Here is an 11000-nt window from a genome sequence, read left to right on the forward strand (position 1 = left end):
GACTTGTGAGTGTGGGCACATTCATGCCTCAGTGGTCCTCTGGAGGTCAGGGAATAACTTTTGGAAGCTGGCATTTTCCTACATCCTCCTTCCACAGTGCAATCCAGGGATTGACCTCAGGCCTGTGAGGCAATCTCTTTACCTGCACTGCTTTGGGGGTTCTTGTGCTGGTTGGCTGGTTTTTGTTTTGCTGTTGTTGTTTAATTTATTAACACTTCTCAATGGCTACTCCTCTACAATAGAACATTAATGCCATTGCCATTTTTCTCTTTATAAACAAAGATGAGATCAATATGCTAAACGCAAAAACCTTCCCCCAAGTTTTAACATTTCCTCAGAGTAAATTCCTGAAATAAGAATTGCTGAGTCAACGACACGTATCCATCATGGATTCTGGATTCTGTCAGTCAGTGACTCTGGTCACCTGAGGTCCTTTTACCTTCAGTTCAGTCAGGCTCCTGCTTCTTCCTCAGGTGGTTTCCTGCAATGAGATTTCCCTTATCAGAATTTTGTGTCTCTCTAACAGGAACTAAAGTCTGCTTACAAACTGAGACCTGATTTCCCAAGGGAGAAAGAGTCTCCATGGCTTCCCAGCCCAGCATCCCAGTGACATCCTGGGTGACAGGAATGAGCTGTGAGGAGAGGCTGCAGTAGTGGTCACAAGTAGCTGGTACTTACTTGAAACAGGTTCTGTGGCTCCATCAGGACCCATTGGATAATGGCTACTTGAAGTTCTCCAAGAGTGTGCTTGTTCAAAGCCACACATATGTCTAACTCCTCTCCAAACACCCAGCCAACAAAACCCAGTATCTCTGAAAATTAGGTTTGCAAAAACTTTCAAACATAATATGTGATTTCTCCAGGAATCAAGAAAACTAGCCTGTTTTTGATCCATTTTATCTTCATCTGGCATCTAGTAAATTAATTCTATAAGTTGGGGGTTTTAAGAGTAACCCAGATCCTAAGTTTTTACCATTTGCTAAGTGGTTTTTCTCAGCTAACCAGCCCCTCCTAGTGGTTACCGGAGTCACTGGAACTTTCGGTTACCTCAGATTTGTTCATGCAATAGAGCAGTGCTTCTCAGTTGAATCAAACTGAAACTTTCCATCAAGAGTTTGTTACAGTAAGCAAGGGGATTGAAATCTCTTCTGGGACAGCCAGGAGTAGTGGCACGCACATTTAGTCCCATCACTCAGAAGTAGAGGCAGTTGGACTTCTCAGTTCAATGCCATCCTGGTCTACAAATTGAGTTCCAGGACAGGCATGGGTAAACCTCTGTCTTGAAACCCCCTTTCAGAAAAAAGTATAATAAACAAATAAATAAATATCCTCCTCTGGGACTATACTAAATTTTCTCCCCCCCCTGAATAGTATAATTTATACTTTCTTTTAGAAAACAAATAAAAAAAGAAAGCATATACCATCTCCTTAACAGTGCAACAGTGTCCCTGTGCTTACAGCATTCTTGGTGAGCCTCGAACTTGTAGTAATCATTCTGCCTCAGTCTCCCAAATGCTAGAGAATTTAATGCATTTTTACTACATTTTAAAAGTGTGTGTGTGTGTGTGTGTGTGTGTGTGTGAACACACACGCATGGCAACTGTGTGGAAGTCAGAAGAAAACTTGTATGGGTCAAGTCTCTCTGTCTACCCAGTGTATCCTAGGGATCACACTCAGGTTATCAGGCTTACAGACTTGTACCATCCTGCCAACCCTACTTAATGCACTCTTAAAACTCTATCAATTCAGGATGAAGCAATTAGATGGTTACAATGTATAAAATCCAGTATCATCTACAATTAACTTCCTGTATCATCAAGTTTTTATCACAGACCAATAGATTTGTAAATAATTCCTCACACTTGTACAATATACTGTGTCTTCAATGGAGGCTGAATCTCTCAACATTACCTTATAGCCTATAGATCTGTGGTTCTCAACCTGTAAGGTCAAAGGACCCTCTCACAGGAGTTGTGAAATCATAACAAAAATAATTTTATAGTTTGGAGTCACCACAACATGAGGTGAGTTTGGGTTTGCCCTTCCTGGATGTAGTCCCTACTACACAATGATTGGAGGGCACCTGGCCCACAACAGAAATTCTCTTCTTTACCACCAAGGTCTCCTTTGTTGGCCTGTGTATCCACCTACACAATATCACCAAGATGGACTTTCATGGTAATCTAACTTCTGGCACCATGTTAAGCATGGAACTTTATGTCCCCCTTACTAACTACAAATCCCCAAAGGATGCCCCAAGCATATCATGTCCACCCTGCCTTGTTGTCCAAGGGTCTTCATATTCCCACATTTTTGGGACTTCCTATCCCTTGGGAGCACTGCCAACCTGCCATAGGTATAAAATTCGCCAGGACTACCCAAAAACATCATCTAACCACTCATTTGGTATTTGGAGGTTTACCACACATGATGTTTCCAAAATTGCTCCTTGTGCTAACAGGGATCCCACTATATTCTGATATGACCCATTATGAGCAATTGGAATTTATGTGGCCCCTCTAATTATCTTGATTTACACCCCCTTATTCTCTTAAAAGGTGGCCATCTCTTTAACAGGACATATTTCCACATAAACCGGTCAGTGAAAATGTGGACTGGGGCAACCCCTGTGAATGTGACCACTGGAGGCCAGGTTGGCTAGAAAGCCACCCCAGTCTATGTCCGACCCCCCCCTTTTTCCTGGTCACCAATACCTACACTGTCAGAGACAGTCTTAACTGCTTTAATGAAATGACCACCTGCTGGATGGGGTATTCAATAACAGCTATCCTGATGAGGGAACCAGATGCTATTTGGATACCTGTGGTAAATACTACCCACTATCATACTGTCACTTTGATGGCCCAGACTCACATCAGGGAGAGAGGGGTTTCGGAATTACAGCTACCATCATTGCAGCCATCGTTGCAGGCATTGCCGGGGCAACAACAGCTGCTGTTGCCTTCACCCACGCAGCCACTATAGCAGAGACTGTCAATGCTGTAGTTGTTGTGGAAAATATTAATAAATGAACCCACCAACTGTCCTCGGGGCTGGACCATGCTTCTGAGCTCCTGCTGGTCTACCAACTCTACAGTCACACTGGACCACAGGGCTCCTAGCAGGCCACCATCTCTCTGGGGGAGATGTTGTGGGGGTGGAGGGCCAAGTTCCTCACTCTACCACGTACCCATGGTCAGCCATCACATCACAATATCCAGTACCCGAGTAGAATCAAGACTCTATTTAATTAATGCTTAATTAACCAATCAGATTTATGTATAAATAATATCACAATTTGCAAGATGCCAATACAATAATTTCAGAGCCAATTGATAATGATAAAAGCTTTATCCCAATTATTCTAACCTCACAAAATGATCATGTCAGCCTGCATTCTCCTTTCCCTCTCCTCTGAGTCTCTCTCTCTCTCTCTCTCTCTCTCTCTCTCTCTCTGTGTGTGTGTGTGTGTGTGTGTGTCTGTGTGTGTGTGTGTGTGTGTAAAACTCTTAGTTTCACCTCCCTTTTCCCAGTCCAATCACAGGCCTCCTCTGCACTAATGCAATTGGACAGGGAAAATCCTGCAATGTGTAGTCTCTAAGTCAGCTGAGGCACTTGCAGGCCCAGAAGGTACTAAATCAAAATCTTTATCAAGCTATCCATATTTTACAACAATAGATTGACATACTGGCAGAAGAGTTGGCCCTCATTAGAGACATGTCTCTATTGGCATGCAACCCCAGGTTTCACATAATGCCAGTGAAGCCCGACAACAGTTGGCTCAATATCTTGAAGGTACCTGGTCAGACAAATTCCTTAATTGTTCTGTGCTGTTAAGGGAGAACATAGCCAAACTCAATGAGACCAGGGTATCTGTGCTCTCCCTGGATGCCAGATTCCTGGGGAAAGTGGGGGACAATATTAAGAGGTTGATTGACCCCTAGTGGATAGCCACTTATAGTATGATGGGAGGAATTGTCATACTAATAATTATTTTGTTTATGTGTCTCACACAGCATGTCTCCAGGCAATGTTCAATAAATAAGGAGACCCTCCAGGTGCTGACAGCTCTTGAAAATCCCAACTGCAATGCCCCCCCTCCAAGAAAGTGATCAAAACATGGATGGCAGAGATCTGTGAGACCACCATGTAGGCTGTTTCTCATCTCCCCCTTGTGCAACATGCCTCCGGAGTAATATCTCTTTAAGGGCTGATAGTCAATGACAGGTAAGATCCTGGAACACAGGATAACCCAAAATGTCTCCACCCTGTTGACTAAGTTCTCACTGGCAGGCCACTACCTCACCAGCCCCAATGCTTCAAATCCTCCACGGCCTTTGTGGTGCACCTCAGGCAAACCCACACTTGGCCACCATACCTTTCTCTCTTGAACCCAGAGCCACCAAGTGAAGGAAAACACAACACAACTTAGCTCAGAAATGAAGGTAACTCAATCGCTGGGCGCAACAACTAAAATCCTAATCTTGTAAGCCTTACTAAATCTAAATCCTCTGGTGGCAAATCCTGACAGATCCACCACTGAAACCAGGAGATATATAGCTACATCTTGTTCTCATGATACCCCCATCCAAAAAGACTGTAACTCTTTCCCGCTTCCTTTCTTCCTCTGACCAAGTCCTGCCTACTGGCACAGTGATTGACTCACGAGGGGATTGGTTTGCAAGAACAGCACCAGGCCCATCCACAACAGTCAACAATATAAAGGCGAGAGCACAACAGCTCCCACTAGGCTGTCAAAATCTAAAAACAAAAGAGTGGATATGTAGCAGGAATGATGGGGCCACCTTTATGTAAATGCCAGGGGCCATGGGGGCCCAAAAGCATCTCCTGCAGGAGAACCTAATTGAGGACTGCCTAAGAGACCAAGGATTGCTGATGCAGACAATGCCAGCCAATCAGGAACTGCTGTTTAGAAGAGATGCTTTCTTAGGACCAATGGGGCACGGGTGGAGGGTACTAAAGGAGCTTGCAGCAGTGTTCAGAGAGCTTGCTGCAGCATTTCTCACCTGGTTCTGGAGTCTGTGTCATTGATTCTCACTGTCTAACATCCAACCACTAAGGGCAGGGAGGGTCAGGCAGTAAGTAGTCCAGGGCACAGGCAACATCCCACTGACATCTCTACAGAGCAATATGATCCTTGAATTTCCTCAATTGAGATTCTCTGCTTAGATAGTTATAATCTGTGTCAAGCTGACCTCCAAAGCCAACCAGGGCAGCAACCTATGACTAATGTTTTACTCTATGGTCATGTCATCAAACAGCTTCCTGAATGCTTATTCCCATTGATTACTGTAGTTCTGTCTTGGTCAAAGAAATTTCTTCTGCAGAAGGCAATGTATGAATTCACAGTTGGTCAAGTGTTCAGAATAAGTGACTCTTGAATGACCAGCCATAAAAGAGACATCTATATCAACCTCACCCCCATGAGGCTAAGGAAACATCAAGGAGAAGAGGGCAGAAGGAAAATAAGAGCTAGAGAATGAGGAAGAAAGCTGTAAAATGTGGTTTTTCTAGATATGACATGGACATTGAACTCATAAACTCAAGAGCAGCTGTGGTTAGTTGCACAAGACCTCATAACCTTAAGGCAGTCAATTTCTAGCACAGACATGGAGGGGCTTGTAAAGTCCAGTACCAACTGAATAGCATATTGGCAGTTTACAGATGCTATGATGGGAGGAATTGTCATACTAATAATTATTTTGTTTATGTTTCTCACACAGCATATCTCTAGGCGACGTTCAATAAATAAGGTGACCCTTCAGGTGCGGACGACTCTTGAAAATCCCATCTGCAGCCCCCCTAAGAATGTGATCAAAGCATGGGTGTTTTCTGCTAGGGGTGTGGCCAGTTGTAGGTCTGCTATGAAGCTGAACATGACCATACAGATAGCACTAGTTGAACTCAGTTGCTTAGGAGAAAAGAAAGGGAGGGACATGAAGACACGAAAGGACCTGTATGGGGTGTGTGAGCAGGCATGGGGGAGGGGACCACAATACATTATATAGATGTATGAAATCTCAAATAATAAATATTAAAGGCTTTGTAAATAAAATAACTAAAGGATTTTAACACACAAACTCAGAATATATGCAGTCAATAAATTTTTGGAAAGATTTTAAAAGATATCATATATATCATAAAAAGATATATGTCATTTTGATAAAAAAAAGATACTTGAGACTCTCAAATAGTAAGTAAAACAATATTTTTAAAAAGAACTAACGCATATTTATTTTATGTATGAGAGTATACTGTTCACTGTCTTCAGACACACCAGAAGAGGGCATCAGATCCCATTACAGATGGTTGTGAGCCACAATGTGGTTGCAGGGAATTAAACTCAGGACCTCTGGAAGGGCGTTCAGTGCTCTTAAGCACTGAACCATCTCTCTAGCCCCTAAAAAGAACTATCTAGAGAAAAAGATTCCTGGGAACTCTACAGAGGAATTGCAGTTAAGAACACTGACTGCTCTTCCTCTAAGTTCAATTCCCATCAACCACATGGTGGCTCATAACCATCTTTAATGGGATCAGACGCCCTCTCCTGGAGTCTGAAGACAGCTACAATTACTCACATGCATAAATGAATCTTTAAGACAGAAAGAAAGAAGGAAAAGAGGAGAGAAAGGGAGGCAAGGCAAGGCAAGGCAAGGCAAGGCAAGGCAAGGCAAGGCAAGGCAAGGCAAGGCAAGGCAAGGCAAAGATTCTTTCCAGGTTATGTCAGAGAAGCCTGAGCTGGCCAGACTGGCTTGACTTTTATTCTTCCACATCCCGAAAGGTAAACTCTCCAGGCTGGAGACTACAGCCTTAGGGCATACTCATCATGGCTTAGAAATCATGGTGCCAGAAACTTGAGGTAGCTGGTCAAATCATGTCTTCCGTCAGGATGTAGAGAGCGATTGCTGGGTACCTAGTTTACTCTGCCTTGTTAAATTTACATATTCTGGACATCTCACAAAACTGGACAGTAATATGTAGTCCTATTTGTTTACATCCACTTAGCATAATATTTTCATGATTCATCCTCAATATATAGCACACATCAGGACTGAACACTCCTTTGTTAAAATTATTTTTCTGAATATGCATGTCATAGATTATGAACCCATCATATTTATTAGGCACTTGATTTGATTATACTGTTTTAGAGTTTATCAATAATAGTAGTATACATATTAATGTTCAAGTGTGGGAATTTTTCCCTCTAAAATCTCTAAGTGATTTTCACACACACACACATTAATTGCCTTTGCTTCTAATTGGCAGGGTTAGTTATGGCAATACATTCTGTACCATGGACTAGTCACACCATTAAAGTTTCCTCACTACCTTCAGACTATTTTATTCAGACCACCACAAATGACCTCAGGTCCATACTGCATACCCAAGGCATTCATCACATCACATTCTTTACTGGTTTATTTCATTTAGAAAGGAAAGAAGTTTCTTAGTATACTTCAAAAACAGCACCAGGCCTGGCACTAACAGAAGACCTGCTTACTTGGGTTTTGATTCTTTCTTTGATATGGACGTTTGAGTCAGGAACTAACCATTTAGTTCTCTATAGCTCTGCCTCCACTTCCTGATTGCTGGTATGATGGGTGTTTTCCACCATGCTCGACCATAAGAATTGCTTTATAGAGACTGTAAGTTCTGCCTTCGCGTCAGCAGAAGGCAAGGCTGTAATAAATTAGAAATTTTCTCTGCTGCTTTCACAGACTGAGGAGTTGGTGGAACAGACCCTATAACCAGCTACTGTCTTTAGTTATCATATCATTTGAATATTCAGAAGTAATGCCAATAATTTCCTCCTTTTTGGATGTCATTTCTAATCATTCCCCTGAACATTACCATCTAGTTTACTAGACCTGAGAACTTCTCATTCTCATTGTTCCTTCCTAATGGATGACATTGTTCTTCGGGTCATCATCCGACACATTTTTGCAGCAAATAATCAAGTTTGTCTACAACAATCTCTCTCTATTCCCCCAGCATCTGACTTAGGTTAGAGGTCATCCACTTAGAGAACTTCTGAAAAGTAAATCATTACTTAAACCAAAGGGAACCTTATGAACACCTCATTGTCTGCTATGACCAATCCTCAGGTCGCTGTCTGCATTTTCAGCATTTCAGTTATCCACAGGAGTATTCAATGCATACCTATAGCTAGAATGGAGCAGATCCGCTTTATAACATGTCTTACACACTCTACCTTGATCTTTTCATCCAGATTGAAAATTGTCTTCTACCCACCTCTCTACAAAAAGTGCAGCATAGTGAAGGCTTTCATTTGTTCCATTCATTTTTATTTTGCTTTAGGGACATGATCATGCTATAAGCCCAAGTTGACCTCAAAGTTGACACCATCCTGCCTCAGTCTCCTGAGTGTGGAGATTCTGTGCAAACTGAAGACGTTTAAGGTAAAGTGCACCTTTTGATTTAAAGACACATCTGGCAATCATGTAGAAATGATCACATTTAACAATACCTAATAATATTTTCAAAACAACTCTTTATCACTTGTGTATAAAATCCCCCAAGAATCATGCCTCTGAAGCCCAACAGCAACAGAGCTGCTCAACTCTTTGACTAGTTATTTTTGGTGGTCTTGTGATGGCTTCCCCTTAAAGTCTCCTTAAAGATGATGAGACAAAGTCCATGTTCTTAGTCAAAACACACAATTACCCAACTCTAGCTTCCTGTTCTGCCCCTTTACACAAGGAACTGGCTAGGACTTGGCAGCTTTGCTTAGTTACTTCATGTTCTTCAACACAAGCTGCAGTATTGCTTTTGCTGGGCTAAGATACCCTGACAAAAGCAGCTTAATAGAAAAAAAGGTTTGTTCTGACTTACAATTTGAAGAGATAAATTTCATCATGGCACGAAAGGTGAGGTAGAAGGAGCACAGCCTGATGGTCACGTTACATTCTCAGTGAAGAAGCAGAGAAAGAAGGAAGTTGGGCCAGGCTATAAACCCATAAGGCTGTATCCAGGTACTCCCTTCCTCTGATGAGGCTCCGCCTCTTAAAGGTCCCACAAACTGTTAGAACAGCACTAGTAGCTGGACCAAAAATATCCAAACACACAAGCTGCCTATAAGGGCTACTTTACAATCATTTGACAATAATCAAGAACCAGTATTCTCCAGGAACTTTCTATGTATATGAACAGTTTCTTTTCCCACATCATCCTTATGGTCATCCTTTCTTTCTTTCTTTCTTTCTTTCTTTCTTTCTTTCTTTCTTTCTTTCTTTCTTTCTCTCTTCCTTTCTTTCTTCTTTCTTTTTTATTAGATATTATCTTTATTTACATTTCAAATGTTATCCTCCTTTCCTAGTTTCTCCTCCAAAAAAACCCCTATCCCCTCCCCCCTCTCCCTGCTCCCCAACCCAAACACTCCTGATTCCTGGCCCAGGCACCCTTATACTGGGACATAGAACCTTCACAGGACCAAGGGCCTCTCCTTCCACTGATGACCGACGAGACCATCCTCTGCTACATATGCAGCTGGAGCTACAAGTCCCACCATGTGTTTTCTTTGATTGGTGGTTTAGTCTCAGGGAGCTGTTCCTCCTATGGGGCTGCAAACCCCTTCAGCTCCTTGGGTACTTTCTTTAGCTGCTTCAATGCTAGACCCTGTGCTCCATCCAATAGATTTCTATAAGCATCTACTTGTGCATTTGCCAGGCACTAGCAGAGCCTCTCAGGAGACAGCTGTTATCAGTTTCCTGTCAGCAAAATTGTGTTAGCATCTGCAATACTGTCTGGGTTTGGTAGTCGTTTATGGGATGGATCCCCATGTGGGGATCAGTGCCTTCTCTTGCTCAAAGCTCCCAAATCCTCCACAATACTCCAATAGCATAGTCAAAAGTTGAAAAACACCACAGGGTCAGGTTCATCAGAGCAAGCCACCACTCCAAGACCAATTTCTGGTCTAGTTTACTTTCTTGTTGTCATGATAAACACCATAATCAAAAGAAACTTGGGGAAGTAAAGCCTACACTTCCATAGTCCATAACTGAGGAAACCCAAGAAAGGAACTCAAGGCAGGAATCCAGAGGCAGGAACTTGAAGCCCAGACCATGGAGGATTACTACTTTTTGGCTTGCTTCCCTTCTGGTGTATGCTTAGGTGGCTTTCTAATGAAGAATAGGCCCACCTATGTAAAAGAGCTGCCATCAACTAGAGAATAGGTGGTCACGTATAAATTACCAATCAAGATGGACATGGAAACAGACCAGTTCCTTAATTTAGACTCTGTTAGATGACCCCAGGTTCTGTCAAGATGAAAGATGAAAGCATTGAGGACACTTGATGAGTTATAACAACCTGGACTGTGAGGGAGCTCTAAGAGGACAACACAGTGGGTATAACTCTTGAGCCCAAATATGGGAACCATAGTCCAGATCACCAGTAATCACTCAGGAACAATTTTTTTATTAAATCTTATCAGAAAGCTGAGGGCAAAATTGGGTACAAGAAATTATTTATCACCTCAATCATCAGCCCAGCTTCAGCAACAGAGTAACATCAGCCAGTGCTAGCTGAGATGGCATTGTTCTTTTTTCCTGATCTTGAAAGCATCCCTTGATCAATAATCAAAAGCGGGCTTTTCTAAACTTCAATTTGATTTCGAAGATTTTCAACATTACAGCCACTGACACAAACATCTTAACCTAACTTTACTGACAATCTACTTCTCCAAATTCTTCCTAAGACTGGTGGTCATTTCTAACAATGTACATTTCTAAGTTCTTTCCAAAGGTGGTGATTGAATCATGGATCTTGAAGATTATTAAGCACTGCTGTTGTGAGTGCCAATGTCACTGCCCAGTGAGGGGTTGTAAGCCCCCTTAGAGTTTTCATACAACTCATAGATCATGAGGGATGCACTGGGAAGGCAGCAAGCAGAGCAAGTCTCTATGACACCATGAAGCCCTCAGGACCTGTAGTCCTCTCTGAGGCACACCCATGAG

General features: G+C 42.4%; 1 protein-coding gene across 1 annotated transcript in view; it reads right to left on the reverse strand.

The window, feature by feature from the left end:
- LOC110315867 (baculoviral IAP repeat-containing protein 1a-like) overlaps positions 1-8949 on the reverse strand; it is a 20777-nt gene extending 11828 nt beyond the window's left edge. The window contains exon 1 of the mRNA XM_021189809.2: positions 8878-8949. The gene's annotated coding sequence lies outside the window, so the exon portion shown is untranslated. The remainder of the gene's footprint in view (positions 1-8877) is intronic.
- Between the last annotated feature and the right edge of the window lie 2051 nt (positions 8950-11000).

The sequence above is a fragment of the Mus pahari genome, unplaced genomic scaffold, assembly GCF_900095145.1.
Source record: "Mus pahari unplaced genomic scaffold, PAHARI_EIJ_v1.1 scaffold_11063_1, whole genome shotgun sequence".
Taxonomy (NCBI): domain Eukaryota; kingdom Metazoa; phylum Chordata; class Mammalia; order Rodentia; family Muridae; genus Mus; species Mus pahari.